General features: G+C 43.8%; 1 pseudogene across 1 annotated transcript; it reads right to left on the bottom strand.

Moving 5' to 3' along the window:
• Positions 1–13,440: 13,440 nt before the first annotated feature.
• Positions 13,441–14,422, bottom strand: LOC143591759 (transcription factor DIVARICATA pseudogene; annotated as a pseudogene). The gene is made up of 2 exons (XR_013145766.1): positions 14,052–14,422; positions 13,441–13,813 (listed from the first exon to the last, which is right to left on the bottom strand). The product of XR_013145766.1 is annotated as a transcription factor DIVARICATA pseudogene (transcript).
• Positions 14,423–16,059: the final 1,637 nt, after the last annotated feature.

Below are 16,059 nucleotides of genomic sequence, written 5' to 3' on the forward strand. Positions count from 1 at the left end.
GTGCGGAAGAAAAAGGCTGCCGTCGGGAAGGGCAAGGAGAAGGTGGCCTCTACGGCCGACCCGGTAGTCTTATCTGACTCGGAGTCAGATAATGCAGAGGTGGCGGGGAAGCCCGGTGGTGAGGAGACCACCGCTCCGGAGGCTGCAGGTGTTACCTCCGGGGAGGCAGCGACGACGACGGTTACCGGTGTCAAGAGGCCGGCTCCATCGGGTTCGCCCCCGCTCGTCCGTGCGTTCAAGCTCAAGAAACCCCGTGAGTACCCCCATAATTCTTGTCTAGATTTGTTTCAAATAAATTTTTCTAACACTTTTGCTTGTGCAGGTGTGGATGTTGACGCATTCCAGGGTGGAGTTGGAGCAAGTATTCCCCCGCCAATGACGGTAGGCTCGGTCAGCCTTCCCGAGGCATCGACTCAGGCGTCTACGCCTGCTTCCGCTGGTTCCAGCCTTCCTGAGGCTGTTCCAGCTGAGAAGGTGTCTCCGCCGGCCGTGAGTGCAATTTTTACAGCATCTTTCACGGAGCCGGCGGTTACTGTTACTGAGGAGGTGGCGCCAACCATGGCTACCACAGCGGCTGCGACTATACCTGCGCCACCGGCACCGACGGCCGGACCATCAGGTATGCGCCAGGCTTCCCGCCGATCTATGCCACCTTCCCGTCTGCCTGACCTGTTGGATGGATTTCCTTTAGGTTCAGGTTCAGGTGATGGGTTTGGCGGCTATCGGCCTGTTATTGACCCTACAGGTACGTAGGGTTCTTTTTCCTTTACATATTTTTATCATCTTTTCCTAACTGCCTTTGTTTCTTTTGCAGTGTCGGATTCCAATGAAGTGTATGTTCCAAGATGGAACATACGCCGAGGAACAACCCTTCGCACCCCTGTGGAGTGCGTGGACTGGGCTCGCCACGCCGCTCCTCATGGTGCGTTGGGGGAAGCCATGGCTAGCTACCAAGAGGGTAGGCTAACCAATGAGCTTCGGGTTCTCCAGGCCCGAACGCAGCCCCGCGTCGAGCTGCTTTGTCGTGAAAACGACAAGTTAAAAGCAGCTCGCGCCAAAGATATATCTGAAGCGCGGGCTCTTCGGGAGGAGAACCGGCAGTTGGCCGCTGCCGCAGCCGAGAAGGAGAAGGCATTCAAGGCCCTCGAGGTTGAAGTCCAGGCGCGACTTGAGGCCCGCTCCAAGGCTGCTCAAGCTGTGAATGAACAGCTTCGGCTGGCCAAGGAGACTGCGCGAAACTCAACTGAGAGGGCTGCCAAGGCTGAAGCTGTTGCTGAGCCACTTCGCGAAGAGAATGAGCAGCTTAAATGCAAATTAAAGGCTCTTCAGCATGCTCATGACGCCTTGGCAATGGAAGATGCCAAGAAGCTGCAGGAGATCCTTGACCAGAGGGGGGTGCTTGACCGTACTGAAAGGAAACTCAAAAGCGTCGAAGAAGCTGCCGCCAAGGAAGTTCAACTTGCCAACCTTGATAAAAGCGGAGCCGAACGTGCTTGTAAAGAAAGTCAAGCTACCCTCCAATGGTTGCTTCGAGAAGCGTTGCCTCAGGTATCTTTATCTTTTTCTTTACGCTTTTCGTTCGTAATTAGAAAATGTTCTAACTTGTATTCTTTTGTAGGTTGTGCGTCAGGTCCTCTCAGAGACCTCTTATGACGATGCGATGAGCGCAGCCCTCAACGCTTCTCATGAGGATGGGCAGAAGACTGGCTTCCTGCTTGGTCTAGGGTTCGCTGAGAGAGGCTTTCCGCCCTCCAACTTCCCTTTATTCAATGTTAATACTGAAGCTGCTTATGACCATGCTGTGAACCAGTACGCTGCCTTCCCGCATCCAGTGGTGGAGAAGGTGAATGAAGTTGCTGCTGCTGATGATGGGCTAAACATCCTTAAGGCTTTCCTTGGGCAGCCGCGCTCTGACGGTGCTGGTCCAAGCGGAGGTGGCCCTGAAGCCTGATCCTGAAGATCCCTTCCCACTGCTAGGATAGACTTAGCTTTGTATAGATTTCTTTTAGGCGGGTAGTTACCCGGCCACTGTTGTAATATATCATTGAAATATACGATTGTTATTCCTTTCACTGGATTCTTTGCTTTATAAACTTATGACTTGCATACTTAGTTTGAATTAGCAATTTTCCAAGTGTTTAGAATAGGAACCTTTGAACGTGGTTGATGATGGGTTAAAGTTTTGCCTCCTCCTTCGTGATTGTGCGGGTAAAACCGTCACTTGCACTTGGTAGGATGGCTAATCTTTACCCTCTATCTGACCTGCGTGTAGGTTTTCCTTTTCGAAATTTCTAAGGCATTAAGTTAAACCTTTGAACGTGGTTGATAATGGACTAAAGTTTTCGCTTCCTCTTTCGTGATTGTGCGGGTGTAACCGTCACTTGCACTTAGTAGGATGGCTTTAACTTTAGACCTATATCTGACCTGCGTGTAGGTTTTTCTTATCCTTTTTTAAGTGTTCATAAGTTAACCTTTTAACGTGGTAGATGGTAAGTTAAGTTTGGCTTCCTTGTATGTGATTGTGCGGGTAAGACCGTCGTTTGCACTTACAAGGATGGCTAAACTTTACCTACATCTGACCTGCGTGTAGGTTTTCCTTAGAACTTTTTTTTTTTTTTTTTTTTTTTCAAAATTTTGGCGTTGTGTTTATGCGGGTATTGCCGCCTTCCACACGCAACTACTTCTTCCCGTAAGGGAAGTTTCATAGGTTACAAGCTATCAATACATCATGAAAGGAGAATCATTTCCATTAGAAGTGGCTCTAGGCCTTTTCTTTACAAGTTGGAATTGATCTACATATAACATTTGCGTAATTGAGCTCCATTCCATGTTCTAGGGATGGGAGTGCCATCGAGCCTTTCGAGCCGGTACGCGCCCTTTCCCAGAACTTCTTTGATAATGTATGGCCCTTCCCAAATCGGGGCCAACTTTCCTGGGCGTTGTTGGTTCGAAGCCTCGTTGTTACGCAGTATGTAGTCTCCTTCGTTGAAGTTGCAGAGTTTTACCCGCGTGTTGTAGTATTTTTGCATTTGTCGTTTGTAGTTTTCTTCACGCACGGCGGCTAAGTCTCTGCGCTCTTCGGTTAGCATAAGGTCTAACCGTCTTTCCGCATCATTGTCTTCTGGTTGGATTAAGACCCTTGGTGAGGGTAAACCGATTTCGACTGGGATCATGGCTTCAGTGCCATAAGTGAGACTGAACGGGGTTTCTCCCGTACTGGTCTTCTTCAGCGTTCTGTTTGCCCAAAGGACGTGTGGAAGCTCGTCCACCCAACCGGATCTATGTTCCAAGAGTCTTTTCTTTATGCCTTCGACGATGCTCTTATTTGCTCTTTCCACCTCACCGTTACCTTGCGGGTGTGCCACTGAGGTAAAGGTGTGGGTGATTTGAAGTTCTTTCAGCCACTGCTGTAGCTTCTTGTCAGCAAAGTTGGTGCCATTGTCGCTTACCAAATTCTGTGGAAGTCCAAAACGACAAATAATAAATTCCCAAATAAATTTTTTGATATGCTTTGCGGTTGTTTGGGCTAAAGGTTTTGCTTCTATCCATTTGGTGAAGTAGTCAATGGCTACCACTAGGAACTGAACATTCCCAGCTGCTGTTGGGAATGGGCCTGTCACGTCGATGGCCCACTTCTGAAATGGCCACGAGGAAGTGACAGGAACAAGTTCATTTTTCGGGCGATGCGTGTTGGGTGCGTAAAGCTGGCAAGATCTGCATTTTCTGATGTATGCCAACGCGTCCATATGCATCCCCGGCCAAAAGTATCCCGCGTTGTTCAGCTTGGCTACCACAGCGCGGGGGCCTGCGTGTACTCCACAGATGCCTTCGTGAACCTCCCTTAAGAGGTAGTCAGCATCTTGGTTGTCCACGCATCTTAACAATGGGCCAAGAAAGTTACGTCTGTAAAGGGTGTCATTGACCAGCTGATAATTCAGTGCTTTACAGCGTAGTTTTCTTGCCTGTGACTTCGACTCTGGTAACGTTCCTGCTTCAAGGTATTTTATTATTGGGGTCATCCATGTTTCTGTACCGGTTTGGATGACACAAATTTCCTTGTGCGGGACTGATGGTGTTTCGAGGAGTTCCACGCGGATGTCCTTTCCCAAGTGGGTGAAGGCCAGTGATGCAAGCTTGCTTAACGCATCCGCAGATTTGTTTTCGCTGCGCTTGACGTGTATCACTTTACAATCATTAAAATCGCGCATGATGGCTTTGGCTTGGGCAAGGTACAGGGCCATTGTGTCGTTCACAGCCGTGTACGTCCCGTTTATTTGGTTTGCCACTAGCATGGAATCTACGTGGGCTTCCAAATTTTTTACACCCATCTTTCGCGCAATCCTCAATCCGGCCAGGAATGCTTCATATTCAGCTTCGTTATTCGTACTTGGGAAATCCAGCCGAATAGCATAAGTATATTCCTGGCCTGCCGGATTTGTTAATTTTAACCCTGCGCCTGATCCCTCGTTACTAGCTGCTCCATCAGTGTAGAGTCGCCAGACTTCGTCGATTTCATGTGCTGGGGAGGGTTGAACCTCCTCCTGGCACTCTTTCTCCCGTGAAGCGGGGACTTCTGCAATAAAATCAGCCAGGACCTGACCTTTAATGGCTGGTCTCGGCTTGTATTGAATCGCATATTCTCCCAATTCAATTGCCCATTTGGCTAGACGTCCCGATAACTCGGGTTTGCCTAGAACATTTGAGAGTTTGAAGTTGGTGAGAATAGTGATTGGGTGACCCTGGAAATATCGTCTCAACCTGCGTGAAGCGTGTATAAGTGCCAAGACCAGTTTTTCCAGGGTAGAGTACCGGGTTTCCGCGTCTGCCAGCACGCGGCTAACATAATAGATTGGCATCTGGATGCCTTTTCGTTCTACAAGCATGACTGCCCCGGTTGCTCTATCTGTTGCGGAGAGGTATAGGATTAACTCCTCCCCCGCTTGTGGTGCTGTGAGTGTTGGGAGTTCGATCAGGCGTGATCGAATCTCCTGAAAAGCTGCTTCCGCTTCTGGTGTCCAGCGGAAGTGCGTTTTCTTTAAACAATTTCTTAGCGTTGACACAAAAGGGAACGACCTATCCGCATGGTTTGCCAAAAAGCGGTTAAGCGCGACTAGTCGTCCATTAAGTGTTTGAGCCTGTTTTATGGTGGTAGGTGATTCCATTTTGACAATGGCTTCGACCTTTTCAGGGTTCGCTCTGAAGCCATCTTTAGTAATAATGACCCCTAAGAACTTCCCTTCTTCCACCCCAAATGAACACTTGCTCGGGTTGAGCTTCATGTTTATCTTTCTGAGCGTGTTGAAAGTTTCCTCAATGTCTTTCAACATCGTCTCTGGCTCGGGGCTTTTGATGACCAAATCATCCATATAGACTTCCAAGTTTCTCCCAATTTGGGCGTGAAACTCTTTGTCCATTAGTCGTTGGTACGTGGACCCCGCGTTCTTAAGTCCGAACGGCATCATTTTATAACAAAATGTGCCATCGGGCGTCCGAAAGGCGGTTTTGTCCTGGTCATCCACAGCCATGTGGATTTGATGGTACCCCTTATACGCATCCAAGAAGCATTTAAGGCGAAATGGTGCCACCGAATCCACCTTGAGATCAATTTCTGGCAACGGATAACAATCTTTGGGGCATGCTTTATTCAAATCTTTGAAATCTATGCACATGCGCCATTGTTTGTTATTCTTCGGTACCATTACGGGATTTGCAACCCATGTTTGATATTTGCTAACGCGCACGATGCCCGCATCAAGGAGTTCCTTGACTTGGGTTCTGCACGCGTTGGTTTGCTCGGGCCCCATTACTCTGCGCTTTTGTACGATCGGCGTAACGGCCGGATCGCATTTGAGCTTATGCTCTGCCTTTCCCCGGGGTACACCAGTCATGTCGGCTGGTGTCCACGCGAAGATGTCTGCGTTTCGCTGCAGTAAGCGCTTGAGTAAGGTGCGTGTTGGATCAACAATTGTCGGGCCAATGGTAACGGCCTGATCGGGATATTTCCCATTGAATGCCCACTGTTCAGGTTCAGTGATGGTTTGTTTGGCCATCTTCGGTTTGGGTTTAGAGGAGACAGATGCGATGCATACCTGGGGAATGCCCGTGATCATCGCTACGCCTTCAGTTGTTGGCCATCCCATCATGCCGTGGACTGAGGATACCACGGCGTTGAATCTTGCCATCCCGTCTCTCCCGAATAGGATGTCATACGTATGATGTGGTTTTTTCATCACAACAAAATCCACATCCTCCGTGCGTGAATAATTCCCATCAGTGAGAGTGACGGGGAAAGATAGGATGCCCAAGGGAGTGTTCATGCTGCCGTCAAACCCTTCCATTGAAGCGTAGACCGTCTCCAGGCGTTCCTTGTCTTCATCATCGAGCTTGTCGAAGAACTGCCTGTACATCACTGTCGACGATGCGCCATTGTCAACGAGGGTGCGGGAGGTGATGTAGTGCCCCAGCTGGCTTTTAATGACAATGGGGCCTTCTTTGTTTGGGCCTCCCGGCACTCGCGGGAAGCGCACTTCTGCTTCCTTCCATGCGCATGGCTCGGTCATTGGTCTCTTTCTTCCTCTGACCTTACCATGGACCATGTTGATGCTAATGTCGACGGGCTTCCGTCCGTTACCCCTGTACCTGTTGTCGTTCCTTCCTCCCTTCTTGATAGATGCCACGAGGTGTGCGAGCCTCCCATCCTTGACGAATGTCTCGACGATGTCCCTCAAGGATGTGCACTCCTCAGTGCTATGGCCCTTTGTCCCATGGAAGTCACAAGACTTGCTTTGATCCGCATTGGGTTTCTGTCGGATCACTGGGGCTTTTGGCCATGGCAGTTTTTCCGTGGCAAATATCTCCGTGACGCTCTTGGTGAGTGGCGTCCAACGGTTTTTCCGGTTCAAAGGGTGCGTTTTGTCCCTTCCGCCAACCAGAGGGCGAGAGCTTGAGGGGGCGTCAAAGTTTATCCTTGACTGCCAAATACCTTGCCGCCTCTTTTTGTTTAGCCGGGCGGTTCTCACATTGTTCTCCCTTGTCCTCTGCGTGTAGAGGTTTGTATTCTGGGGGAGATCTCTTCCCAGCTGTTTCTCTGTTTCGGCAAAGCGCTTGGCTGCCGTCATTATGGCATCCCACGTGGATGGCATGCCGTCTTTACCCGTCAGAGTGCGGATGAGTTCTGGGTATTCGGCGCCCTGAATGAAAGCGGCGCGAACGAGGTCTTCACTGATGTTGCCCAGACTCACCTTCTTGGAGTTGAAGCGGGTGATGAAGTCCAGTAAGGATTCATCCTCTTCTCTGACACAGTTGAGGATCGTCCACTGCTCCTCAGTGTGCTTCCTCTGTTGACTAAACTGTTGACTGAACTTGTTCTGGAAGTCTGCCCAGTCATAAATGTGGTGGACCGGTAAACGGTCGAACCATGCTCTGGCTGCTCCTACCAGAGTCATCTGGAACATGTAGCACCACGTGGGTTCCGTCCAGTTACTGACGGTTGCCCCCGCAATGAACCTGTTCAGATGGTCATCTGGGTCGGATAGACCATCGTATGTGCCAATGTTGGACATTTGTTTGGCACTCCTCGGGGCGATTGCCTCTGCAATGTCCCTTGCAAATTTTGACCTTCCTGCGTTTGTAGCAGTAGGTCTAAAGGCCTTGGAGAAGTCACGCTCGCTTTTTTCCGTGACTGGTTGGAATGCTTCCCCAAAATTCCTTTTTGGCTGGGGATCCGTTTCCTTACGCTTCCCTTTCGCCCTATGGCGAGGGTTCGCGTCGGTGTCGGAGTCTTCCCCCTCGCCGTCTGAGTACTCGTACTCACTACTCATGTTGAGGTGCTGGCGAGTACTACCGAATTCCTCAGCTTGTTGGACTGAACGCAAGCGTTCGTCCAACTCAGCCTGAAATTCTCTTTGACGTGCCTCGGCCCATGCCTTCACTTGATCAAGTGTTTGGCGAGGGGCTCGAGTTCGTTTTTCCAGCTGGGCATCAGTGAATCCCAGTGGAATATTTACTCCACTTGCCCCTACATGAGTGACTGGGGTAGTGTTCGTAAAATGTATTTCACTTGCCCCAGCTTGGGTGGCTGGGGTAGTGTTTGTAAACATTGTGTTGCCGGTGTTTACCCCAGTGGCTGGGGTTGTGGTTACCAGAATTTCTCTAGTCATCTTGGAAGTTTTGAAAAACTGGAGAAAGATGTAGTTCTAGCTTTATGCACGGATGGCGCCAATGAAGAAACACTAAGTGACCCCGGGCAGATTATGGGTAATCTGGGGGCTAGGTAATGTTTCCCACGAAGGTAGGTCCAGCAGAGTAAGTTGTACTTCAGGGAACCTGCAAAACAGACACCGTAAGCTCGTCACTGAGAAGGGGGGGGTTCCTCCTTGTGACCACCCTCCGGCGTGAGAATCAGTCTATATTGCTCTTTGAATATAAAAGTATATGAATACTATTAGAGCAGTTATCAAGTAAGTTATACGAGATAGTAGATGATCTTACCATTCCAAGATATTGGAGTATTTATAGCCGAAGGTAGGTTTTCTAGAAGGTACAGCCGGCTGAATAGTATTCCTGTTCAACCAACAGTGGATTACGCACAGGCCATACTGGTTGGTGGGTAGGTTACAGCCAACAGTAATAAAGTCGGCTGCACTATTCCACCAACTGTAGACTATGCACGTCCCACTGACTGTGGATTGTACGCAGGCCATGCTGGTTGGTGAATAGGTTACGGCCAACAGTAATACTATTCCACCAACTGTAGGCTGCGCATGCTCCACAGTGAGGGTTGGTGAGTAGGCAGCGGCTAATAGTGACAAACAGTACTAGAGGGTGCTCCTCCTCGCACTGTTGTCGGTGAGCTGTCACCCTGTGATTGGCTCATGGGCTGTTCTGGTCGGATCGTCTGTCCTATCCATACCTTGGTAGGTATGGTACAAAAGATCTTTCAGAATCAGACTGGCTCATTTGGGCGGGATTGTTCCCGCCTTGCTCATGCCTTCACGTGACTGCTGAAGTAGCTAGTGTCTTGTACGTGTAGCCCTGCTGTCTGCGGGTAGCCTTCCCTGATGGCTTGTATCCGCAACTGCGGGAACAGGCGGGGTACTTCACCATTGGGAGGCTTTCCCTGCGTGTACAGGTTGCGTACTGCGCGTAAGATTCTATGAGCATGGTGGGTCCTGCGGGAGCAGATGGCCTTTGCGCAGACGTCCATGTTCAAGGTGAGTCTTGCGGGACCAACTGGTCTCTGCTGGGACCTACCTCTTCATGAGGTTAGCTTTTTGGCTAATTTGATTTCCACACTTGCTGAAAGTGGGTCCCGTAGGTAATTCGTTAATTTACTCAATTTGAAAATGTGACGCGAATAATGCATCTTATTTACGGGTTTAACTAATGGAATTTACCAAGAGACCACCAACAAAGATTAGTGACAGTTATCAACTTATCATGGCAATATCATCGATGGATCACTAACGGATATTTAAAGACGTATTAATGACAATTTCTTAGTTGATTAGTTTTATTTTAAAAAATAAATAATAATAAACTTTATCGATTTTTTAACGTAAATAACACATCAAGTATCATCATTGAAATAGAAGTCATATACAAGATATGTTTATAGTTACCACAATAGAGAAATACAACTAGCTAGGGGTTTCCTGATTGCTTTGGTTCAATAATTCTTTTATGGCATGGTCATCCGAATCAGTTCTTGAATCGTCATCTGCTCAACTTGTAGCATATCGTCATGTGCCTTCGTATCAGATGCATTTGTGCGTCCCCTATGTCATCGCGTCATTTTCTTTTTGTTAATTGGTAATATACTAATATTAAACAAATTGGTAGTAGTCCATTGACAATAAAATAATTACATTATTGTATAAACATTATTGCATGCCTCTTGACAAGAACAAGGAGTGTGACATCTCTCGATGCTGGAAGTCCTAACAATATTGGTAATGACAAGATAGGGATTGTGAGTGGTCCGCCCCAAAGCTGAAGAGGCAGACCATCCTCCAACCTCCGTCACTCTCCTCCCATGGATGTAGGCATTTAGTAGGTTGAGCGACGGGTTTGTTTCAAACAATTTTTTTGTTGATTATTCATCCCTCTCAACTTAATTACCAATAAAATATAGAAATGCATTAGTTTATGAAAACTCAACAACACGACTACTATAAATATAACCTTTCCATTACATATGTGTTAAACAACTATCCAAATAGTTGCCCAAGAGTGGCACACTAACAATAAACAATGAATAATCATATGTAGATTACTTCTTTTGCTTAGAAAACACAGTTGGTGTTGTTGCTCTCTTGAAGTGCATCAGAGGTGGGGATGCTACCCCTTGTTATCCTACTTCGTCAAATCATGTCGCATGTCATCGACTCTAAAATGATTTAAACATGGTCACATTAGGTCAAACATATCACCTTGTCAAGCTACACATTAATTCCCATACAAATAATAAACCTACAAATACATACATACAAACATTAAATTCAATATGCTTATATATAGATAAACAAATTGGGGTCCTACTTTGAGAATAGCCGTCTACTCACCAGATTAAACGTTTTGCCAATTTAGGGATGATGGTTGTGGTGTTGCGGTGGCTACGGTGATGTGAGGGGACATCGAGATAGATAGAGGGAGTGAATGAGTGGGATGAAAATGGCTCATTGGTGAGTGATCTAACTAGCGGTGAGATGTGATGGGCTAGGTGGTTTGACTTGTTGTTCAAGTGATTGCTCGATGTGATAGACCGGGTGGTTCTCATAATGAGAGCGTTGAGATTGATAGAATTTGAGCTCAAGAGGGAAAGGGTTTAAACGTCCATTGGATTTAATTTGACTTAAGAGTTATCAATGGACATTTCATTACATCTTACAAAGTTACCGATGGATATGCAATAATGGGTCTGGATATGTGTTAGTGAGTTATAGTAACATAAAGTCACATTAGTTTATAACAAGTCATTTTGATACTAAAGACACTCATATAATAATTAATACACTAACAGGCCTTGTCATGTGTTTACACAAACTCACATCCGACCATAGCAAATCATTTTAGTGTTTAGAGATTTGTATGATGATTAGTAGATCAACGGGTCTTATATATCATGTGCAGAGTTGTTTTTTGTTACCGAAAAGCCACTTTGGGTCATAAAAATTGCATTCATGTGTGAAACTTCATTTGTTTGATGGCTTGAACACCCGTGGGTCTTACTATGCATTAGTTTGTTGTTTAGGTTATACTAGGTTATACAAAGTCACATTAAGTCTTAACAAGTAATTTGGATATCAAATTACATATCTAGATATTACATATAAGATGATTGCCTTACCATGTGTACTTATTTACACTTCTAGATAATACTAATATTTTTTGAACTAAACTAATATCTCTATGAGGTGAGAATCGTCTAGCATACTAGCTAGTACATATAAGGCATTTAAGAGTGATAATTTCAGTCTTTTGGAGCGGTTATGGACCACTTCGTAAGATATCACCTCAAAAAAATCACTTGATTTCTTGGATTGGTATCCAAACCGCTCCTAAATCCTCTGAAACCGTTCCTAAAGCCTCATGAAACCGATCCTAAGGACCTATTTTATAATAATTAAAATCAAACCGATTCTAGTCATTGTTATCGTTCATATCCTTATATTGCAAGTCCATGTGCCACCAGCTAGTTCTCGTATTTCCCATAGTATAATCACCAAACATGAGAATTGTGACCTATGGGGTATGCACCTAGCTCAGTGTACGTTAGAAGGTTAATAAATGATCATTTAAGACAGGAAAGAAAACTATTCCAATTTTGTAAACATATTCGAAGCATATGAGAAATCGAGAAACTTATCAACATCATAATATCACTTGAAGTCCACTCCATCATTAATCAACAAATGGTTCCTGCCAGTATTAAAAACGGGGCATACATGTAGAACTCAGGACCAACACACGCAAGGTTGACATATACATACATGAGGGTTTCAAGACCACCTTTGGGATAACAGCCTTTGTTCCCAACTTCTTTTGGGATACATGTGGTTGATTTTAACTTCTTCACCACCAATTCTAGCAAACTTGTTACCACCAAACAAAATAATTTGTAACCTTTGTAATATATGTGAAAAACATGGATGTTTGGGGAGACAAAGAAACTTCAAGAGTGTTTATGCTTTATATATTGAACGCAATGATCGTTAGGATACAATTGATGTTTGGTCTCCGTTTATAGTAACTTTCGAAAACAATGACATCATATTTGATCAACTCTTAGCTTGTCATACGCGCATATATAAATTTCCAGTTATTTTGACCCCTTCAACTAGTTACACCCAAGATTGTCGGCATTTCGTCGACGAAGATGATGAATTATCTTATTAAAGTAGTTAGAATGATTTTTCTTGTATTCAAGTTGAGGGGAGGGGAGGGGAGGGGCTAAAGAAGCATGTCATTTACCTAAAGAATAAGAAGCACTTTAAGTAGTGGGTGGCATATGGGACCAAATTAAAGGTGCAAGTAAGAATCTTGGCTGGTGGACAGGACACTATGGATGGGTTTTTGTGACAACGTACATAGGGGGGAAATTAAAAAAATACGAGAGTCAAAGAATATATAAATGACACCAACACAAAGTTTGATGTCAATAATGAATTAAAAGCTGCTTTAGCATAAACAAGTAGATCCATAGATTCAAGGAAGCTTTATGATCCAAAAGTTATGCTGAATTCATTTTAGGTTTGTTGATGTCCAGTTAGGTATTATTACTTTATCATTGTTAGGTACCCTAGCCTAATTACTAATTGTTAAGATTATGCTAGTGCTACATTTTACTTTATAAACAAGAATATTCTTTGCTTTCAAGAATATCTACCTTAATCTATACATAAGGTTCTTTTTATTATTATTTACTTAAAGATACATTATAACATGCGATAGCTAATGGTGGCAATCTCGACTTACTATTGGTTTAACTTTGAAACTTGGCAGTATACTACTATATTTGCAGGTGATATATAAGTTCGACTAACTTTATTAGTTTGATTTGTAGTATGTTTTACCTCTACTTTTCTAATTATCTATAAAAAAACGTCAAGTTTGAAAAATGGTGTTATGGGCTAACCCGACCACGTTAGAGTTTAAGAATGTGAAAAGTTTTCTATTTTACTTGTTCCCGACACGTCTATCTTGCCCCTTCTAATAATCAGTCATACACCAGACTTGAACCATAGCTAGTTTTCATAATTTAATTAATATTTGATAATAATGAACAAGTGCTAGCAACTAAAGCAATTAAGCAATCAAACTACACCACTTTTAGCCTACAAACTTGAGTAAATAATCTTCCTTCCTAGCTACTTAATTAGCATAAACTCTTACAACAAACAATATCAATACTGATCATTTATTGCTCCACAGTAGTGCTCGCTAACAGTTCCCTTGAAACACTGTACCCAAATGCCCATATGATGAGCTTCCTATCCCATGAAGTGGTGCCATCATTAATGCCACCTGCTGATTAGGGTGGCTCCATTGCTGGTACATCGCCATGTGGTGGTGCAGTGGTTCTGATGGCGGTGTGGTGGCGTGTGTTTGTTCTGTTTTTGTTGTGTGATCTAGGTTCACAGTGGTGATATCGTGAATGCTTGACCTCCTTTTATCTTTTCCACCCGATAACTGACGGATGAAATACTTCTGAGCATGACTTGCCACCTGTGTTGGTGTCCTCGTTGTCACAAAATTCCGAGAGATATTTCTCCAGTCGCCTTTACCATATTTCTTTAGCCCCAAAAGAAATTGCCTGTCGACATTAATTAATTAATCAAACATGATTACAAAGTTATATAGTTTGCTAATAACCTTTTGGGCAGGTTAAGTAACATGTCAAAACTATATGATAAAGAACTACTTGTGTATCAAACGAGAATTATATATTATTTATCTAGATGACCGAATTTCGCCCGTTTGACATGTTTTTATATTTTTGGTTTACTTAAAAGGCCGGAAGATCGAGCAGAGGTTGGGATGAGTTTACTTACCTATGCTCTTCTTCGGTCCAAGGAATTCCTTTTTTCTTATTTTCATGATCAAGAAGCCTATTTGATTGGCATCTCTTGCCTCCATGACTATTATTACAAAATTGTGCAGCTGGGTGATCATTAACCACCCACTCTAATGTGGCATGATCATCAACCAAGAGTACCCCTGCCTCTATATCACTAATATCTTCTTCCAACTTCCTATACTGGTTGATGACATCAGTAACAGATTTACCCGGGATCAAGCGCGCCACATTGTGCCACCTGTCGGGCGTTTCCTTGTCGAACAAGGCCAGTGCTTCCTCGAAGCGTTTGTTCTCTTGTTGGGTCCATTTGGTTCCACTAAAGCCCATGAAGTTGTATGGATTCATGGTTTAATTCCAACACATGAGGAAAAGATGAATTAATTTGTGAAAGAAATGATCGAGTTTGTTTGTTTGTCAGCAAGCAAAAGTGTAAATGATTGAAACGAAAGGGGTATAGTATAGATCTGAAATGAAATGAAATGGCAGAAGAAGATATAAGGAAAAGGAAGGGGCAGGTGGCTGAATATGATTGGGTTAGCGAAAGAGAATCTGTGATTGGTGAAGGAAGCAGATGCACATGGTTGCTACTCTTTACACTAAAAGTTAATATGTTTGCAACAGCACTTGTGTTGACATTTAGCTGGGAATTTCTGTGCTCATACATACATACATACATACATACATATTAGTAGAACTTGAAGTTGGCATCCACTAACAAAGGCTACACCTTCTTGTTCTTATTCTCTGTAACTTTTTTTTTTAAAAACTAAATAAATATAAGCATGAGCCTGCAGCTAGATCATTTTATTAATAAAAGTTATATTATTTCCAGGATAATATGATTTTATACAACTACATTTAACAAACTAAATATTTAAAAAAGAACAAGGATCAAAATAAGATTTAAGTTGTGGCTTAATCCAACCCTTTTTGATCCGGATTAAGAACGTTTCCGTTTTTGTACACAAGGGAACGAAGCCAAGAAGAAAGCGTTACATGAGATTATCCTCACCTCTTTGTGGTGTATTTGGCAAGCTCGTAAAAACAAAATTTTCAACAACAGATTGATGTCTTACGTATTACTACGTGATAAGTGAAATCAAGACCCTTTCTAATTTCCTTTGGTTGAAAAACGTATCAAGGGCGAAACTAAAGAAACTGGATTGGAGAAAATGATGTGGTTTTCATATATGAAATGTCATTGCGTTGGTCATTGGACCCTAATTAGCTTCGTCTTGACGGTTTTACCTATTACTGAACCTGTCTGACCAACCTCTTTTGTTGCCTCAAAATCTTCCATAATCCACCGAAAAGTAGATTTCATATTCGGATCACCCTAAAGTGCCAGATTAGTAGTACATTCTGGTTTTATTGTTATAGTTAATACTCCCACCGGGTAAAGGAAAAGTGCGTGAGTATGGGAATTAATTCTGGTTTTGTTTTTAGTTGTCATAAAGAATGCATCCAAGAAAGATTCCTGGCAACTTAAATAATTACTTGTTTGTTCATTTACTATAGCAAGTTCAATGTATTCTCATTCCAACACCAAAAAATCTTGTTACCTCAGTTGACAACTCGGATTTCTATCATTCCTTCAAAATCACTTTGATAGTATTTGGTATGCACAAATAACATGCGGAACAGAATGAACCATTGTAGCAAAATGATGTTTTGTTGGTCAATGGAAAGAAATTAGCGATTATATATTCAAAGAATTACATTTCCTCTTATTAACAAATCAATGCCTCTCTTGTCACATCCTTACAGTGCCTAAGAAGTTTGAGGCACTTCTGTTGATAACTATATATATGAATTTTATTGATTTAGTATCAGATGATTGTATGAAAATAAATAAATAAATAATGATAGAAGCGTGCATCCGACATGTTGCAGGAAGTTAAAGGAACGTACCGTTAGAGTACAACACGTCACAAGATCGAAGGCATGGGCTTGTTTGGTGGTGAAACTTAGGATATTATATG

The sequence above is a fragment of the Bidens hawaiensis genome, unplaced genomic scaffold (genome assembly GCF_021521415.1).
Source record: "Bidens hawaiensis isolate Kalapana, Puna unplaced genomic scaffold, B.hawaiensis_p1.1 tig00040035_1, whole genome shotgun sequence".
NCBI lineage: Eukaryota > Viridiplantae > Streptophyta > Magnoliopsida > Asterales > Asteraceae > Bidens > Bidens hawaiensis.